Source organism: Orcinus orca, chromosome 14 (assembly GCF_937001465.1).
Source record: "Orcinus orca chromosome 14, mOrcOrc1.1, whole genome shotgun sequence".
Classification (NCBI taxonomy): domain Eukaryota; kingdom Metazoa; phylum Chordata; class Mammalia; order Artiodactyla; family Delphinidae; genus Orcinus; species Orcinus orca.
Window position 1 is genome coordinate 71,975,855 of NC_064572.1, and position 6,165 is coordinate 71,982,019.

Here is a 6,165-nt window from a genome sequence, read left to right on the forward strand (position 1 = left end):
AAGACACGGAAATCACCTTCCTCCCCACAGATACATCAGAAATACATCTACAGGTGGAACTGCTCCTATAGAATACCCACTGAACGCGGGCAGAAGACCTCAGACCTCCCAAAAGGCAAGAAACTCCCCATGTACCTGGCTAGGGCAAAAGAAAAAAGAAAGAACAGAGACAAAGAATAGGGACGGGACCTGCACCAGTGGGAGGGAGCTGTGAAGGAGGAAAGGTTTCCACACACTAGGAAGCCCCTTCGGGGGCGGAGACGGCGGGTGGCAGTGGGGGAAGCTTCGGAGCCACCGAGGGGAGCACAGCAACAGGGGTGCGGAGGGCAAAGCGGAGAGATTCCTGCACGGAGGATCGGTGCCGACCAGCACTCACCAGCCCAAGAGGCTTGTCTGCTCACCCGCAGGGGTGGGCGGGGCTGGGAGCTGAGGCTCGGGCTTCGGAGTTGGGATAACAGTGAGAGGACTGGGGTTGGCAGCCTGAACACAGCCTCAAGTGGGTTAGTGCGCCTCGGCTAGCCGGGAGGGAGTCCGGAAAAAAGTCTTGGAGCTGCTGAAGAGTCAAGAGACTTTTTCTTGCCTCTTTGTTTCCTGGTGCACAAGGAGAGGGGATTAAGAGTGCCGCTTAAAGGAGCTCCAGAGACAACGCTAAGGCTGCTGCTGCCGCCACCAAGAAGCCTGTGTGCAAGCACAGGTCACTATCCACACCTCTCCTCCCGGAAGCCTGTGCAGCCCGCCACTGCCAGGGTCCCGTGATCCAGGGACAACTCCCCCGGGAGAACGCACAGCGTGCCTCAGGCTGGTGCAACATCACTCTGGCCTCTGGCTCCGCAGGCTCGCCCTGCACTTGCACTCCGTACCCCTCCCTTCCCCAGGCCTGAATGAGCCAGAGCTGCTGAATCAGCTGCTCCTTTAACCCCGTCCTGTCCGAGCGAAAAACAGACACCCTCTGGTGACCTACACGCAGAGGCGGGTCCAAATCCAAAGCTGAACCCAGAGCTGTGCGAATAAAGAAGAGAAAGGGAAATCTCTCCCAGTAGACTCAGGAGCAGGAGATATAATCTCCACAATCAACTTGATGTACCCTGCATCTGTGGAATACCTGAATAGACAACGAATCATCCCAAACTGAGGAGATGGACATTGGGAGCAAAGATATATATATATTTTTCCCTCTTTTTCTCTTTTTGTTAGTGTGTATGTGTATGCTTCTGTGTCTGTATACCTTTGCTTTTACCATTTATCCTAGGGATCTGTCCGTCCGTTTTTTGTTTTGTTTTACTTTAAAAAATTTTTTTCATAATAATTATTTTTTATTTTAATAACTATTTTATTTTACTTTATTTTATTTCATTTTATCCTCTTTCTTTCTTTTTATTTTTTCTCCCTTTTACTCTGAGCTGCGTGGATGAAAGGCTCTTGGTGCTGCAGCCAGGAGTCAGTGCTGTGCCTCTGAGGTGGGAGAGCCTACTTCAGGACACTGGTCCACAAGAGACCTCCCAGCTCCACGTAATATCAAATGGTGAAAATCTCCCAGATATCTGCATCTCAACGCCAAGACCCAGCTCCACTCAACAACCAGCAAGCTACAGTACTGGACACCCTATGCCGAACAACTAGCAAGGCAGGAACACAACCCCACCCATTAGCAGAGAGGCTGCCTAAAATCATAATAAGGCCACAGACACCCCAAAACACACCACCAGACGTGGACCTGCCCACCAGAAAGACAAGATCCAGCCTCATCCACCAGAACACAGGCACTAGTCCCCTCCACCCGGAAGCCTACACAACCCACTGAACCAACTTTAGCCACTGGGGACAGACACCAAAAACAACGGGAACTACGAACCTGCAGCCTGCGAAAAGGAAACCCCAAACACAGTAAGTTAAGCAAAATGAGAAGACAGAAAAACACACAGCAGATGAAGGAGCAAGATAAAAACCCACCAGACCTAACAAATGAAGGGGAAATAGGCAGTCTACCTAAAAAAGAATTCAGAATAATGATAGTAAAGATGATCCCAAATCTTGGAAATAGAGAAAATACAAGAAACTTTTAACAAGGACCTAGAAGAACTAAAGAGCAAACAATGATGAACAACACAATAAATGAAATTAAAAATTCATTAGAAGTGATCAATAGCAGAATAACTGAGGCAGAAGAACGGATAAGTGACCTGGAAGATAAAATGGAAATAAATACTGCAGAGCACAGTAAAGAAAAAAGAATGAAAACAACTGAGGACAGTCTCAGAGACCTCTGGGACATTAAAAGCACCAACATTCGAATTATAGGGGTCCCAGAAGAAGAAGAGAAAAAGAAATGGACTGAGAAAATATTTGAAGAGAATATAGTTGAAAACTTCCCTAATATGGGAAAGGAAATAGTTAATCAAGTCCAGGAAGCACAGAGAGTCCCATACAGGATAAATCCAAGGAGAAACACGCCAAGACACATACTAATCAAACTATCAAAAATTAAATACAAAGAATACATATTAAAAGCAGCAAGGGAAAAACAACAAATAACACACAAGGGAATCCCCATAAGGTTAACAGCTGATCTTTAAGCAGAAACTCTGCAAGCCAGAAGGGAGTGGCAGGACATATTCAAAGCGATGAAGGAGAAAAACCTACAACCAAGATTACCCAGCAAGGATCTCCTTCAGATTTGATGGAGAAATTAGAACCTTTACAGACAAGCAAAAGGTAAGAGAATTCAGCACCACCAAACCAGCTTTAAAACAAATGCTAAAGGAACTTCTCTAGGCAGGAAACACAAGAGAAGGGAAAGACCTATAATAACAAGCCCAAAACAATTAAGAAAATGGTAATAGGAACATACATATAAATAATTACCTTAAACTTAAATGGATTAAATGCTCCAACCAAAAGACATAGACTGGCTGAATGGAAAAAAAAACAAGACCCGTATATATGCTGTCTACAAGGGACCCACTTCAGACCTAGGGACACATACAGACTGAAAGTGAGGGGATGGAAAGACATATTCCATGCAAATGGAAATCAAGAGAAAGCTGGAGTAGCAATTCTCACATCAGACAAAACAGACTTTAAAATAAAGACTATTACAAGAGTAAAAGAAGGACACTACATAATGATCAAGGGATCGATCCAAAAAGAAGATATAACAATTGTAAATATGCAGCCAACATAGGAGCACCTCAATATATAAGGCAAATACTAACAGCCATAAAAGGGGAAATCGACAGTAACACAATCATAGTAGGGGACTTTAACATCCCACTTTCACCAATGAAGAGATCATCCAAAATGAAAATAAGGGAACACAAGCTTTAAATGATACATTAAACAAGATGGACTTAATTGATATTTATAGGACATTCAATCAAAACAACAGTACACATTCTTCTCAAGTGCTCATGGAACATTCTCCAGGATAGATCATATCTTGGGTCACAAACAAGCCTTGGTAAATTTAAGAAAATTGAAATCATATCAAGTATCTTTTCCACCCACAACACTATGAGACTAGATAGCAATTACAGGAAAAAATCTGCAAAAATACCAACACATGGAGGCTAAACAATACACTACTTAATAACCAAGAGATCACTGAAAAAAATCAGAGGAAATCAAAAATTACCTAGAAACATGGGCTTCCTTGGTAGCGCAGTGGTTGAGTCTGCCTGCTGATGCAGGGGACACGGGTTCGTGCCCCTGTACGGGAAGATACCACATGCCACGGAGTGGCTGGGCCCGTGAGCCATGGCTGCTGAGCCTGTGTGTCTGGAGCCAGTGCTCCACAACGGCAGAGGCCACAACAGTGAGAGGCCCGTGTACCGCAAAAAAAAAAAAAAAAAAAAAAAAAATTACCTAGAAACAAATGACAATGAAAACACAATGACCAAAACCTATGGGATGCATCAAAAGCAGTTCTAAGAGGGAAGTTTATAGCAATACAATCCTACCTTAAGAAACAAGAAACATCTCAAACAACCTAACCTTACACCTAAAGCAATTAGAGAAAGAAGAACAAAAAATGCCCAAAGTTAGAAGGAAAGAAATCATAAAGATCAGATCAGAAATAAATGAAAAAGAAATGAAGGAAACGATAGCAAAGATCAATAAAACTAAAAGCTGGTTCTTTGAGAAAATTGATAAACCATTAGCCAGACTCATCAAGAAAAAAAGAGAGAAGACTCCAATCAATAGAATTAGAAATGAAAAAGGGGAAGTAACAACATACGGCAGAAATACAAAGGATCATGAGAGATTACTATAAGCAACTATATGCCAATAAAATGGACAAACTTGAAGAAATGGACAAATTCTTAGAAATGAACAACGTTCTGAGACTGAAACAGAAATAGAAAATATAAACAGACCAATCACAAACACTGAAATTGAAACTGTGGTTAAAAATCTTCCAACAAACAAAAGCCCAGGACCAGATGGCTTCACAGGCAAATTCTATCAAACATTTAGAAAAGAGCTAACACCTATCCTTCTCAAACTCCTCCAAAATATAGCAGAGAGAGGAACACTCCCAAACTCATTCTACAAGGCCACCATCACCCTGATACCAAAAACAGACAAGGATGTCACAAAGAAAGAAAACTACAGGCCAATATCACTGATGAACATAGATGCAAAAATCCTCAACAAAATACTAGCAAACAGAATCCAACAGCACATTAAAAGGACCATACACCATGATCAAGTGGTGTTTATCCTGGGAATGCAAGGATTCTTCAATATATGCAAATCAATCAATGTGATACACCATATTAACAAACTGAAGGAGAAAAACCATGTGATCATCTCAAGCGATGCAGAGAAAGCTTTCGACAGAATTCAACACCCATTTATGATAAAAACACTGCAGAAAGTAGGCATAGAAGGAACTTTCCTCAATATAATAAACAATATGAGAAACCCACAGCCAACATCGTCCTCAATTGTGAAAAGCTGAAACCATTGCCACTAAGATCAGGATCAAGACAAGGTTGCCCACTATCACCACTATTATTCAACATAGTTTTGGAAGTTTTAGCCACAGCAATCAGAGAAGAAAAAGAAATAAAAGGAATCCAAATCAGAAAAGAAGAAGTAAAGCTGTCACTGTTTGCAGATGACATGATCCTATACATAGAGAATCCTAAAGATGCAACCAGAAAACTACTAGAGCTAATCAATGAATTTGGTAAAGTAGCAGGATACAAAATTAATGCACATAATTCTCTGGCATTCCTGTACACTAATGATGAAAAATCTGGAAGTGAAATTAAGAAAACACTCCCATTTACCATTGCAACAAAAAGAATAAAATATCTAGGAATAAACCTACCTAAGGAGACAAAAGACCTGTATGCAGAAAATTATAAAACACTGATGAAAGAAATTAAAGATGAGACAAATAGATGGAGAGATACACCATGTTCTTGGATTGGAAGAATCAACATTGTGAAAATGACTCTACTACCCAAATCAATCTACAGATTCAATGCAATCCCTATCAAACTACGACTGGCATTTTTCACAGAAGTAGAACAAAGATTTTCACAATTTTTATGGAAACACAAAAGACCCCGAATAGCCAAAGCAATCTTGAGAACAAAAAACGGAGCTGGAGGAATCAGGCTCCCTGACTTCAGACTATACTACAAAGCTACAGTAATGAAGACAGTATGGTACTGGCACAAAAACAGAAAGATAGATCAATGGAACAGGACAGAAAGCCCAGAGATAAACCCATGCACATATGGTCACCTTATCTTTGATAAAGGAGGCAAGAATATATAGTGGAGAAAAGACAGCCTCTTCAGTAAGTGGTGCTGGGAAAACTGGACAGGTACATGTAAAAGTATGAAATTAGAACACTCCCTAACACCATACACAAAAATAAACTCAAAATGGATTAAAGACCTAAATGTAAGGCCAGACACTATCAAACTCTTAGAGGAAAACATAGGCAGAACACTCGATGACATAAATCACAGCAAGATCCTTTTTGACCCACCTCCTACAGAAATGGAAATAAAAACAAAAATAAACAAATGGGACCTAATGAAACTTCAAAGCTTTTGCACAGCAAAGGAAACCATAAACAAGACCAAAAGACAACCCTCAGAATGGGAGAAAATATTTGCAAATGAAGCAACCGACAAAGGATTAATC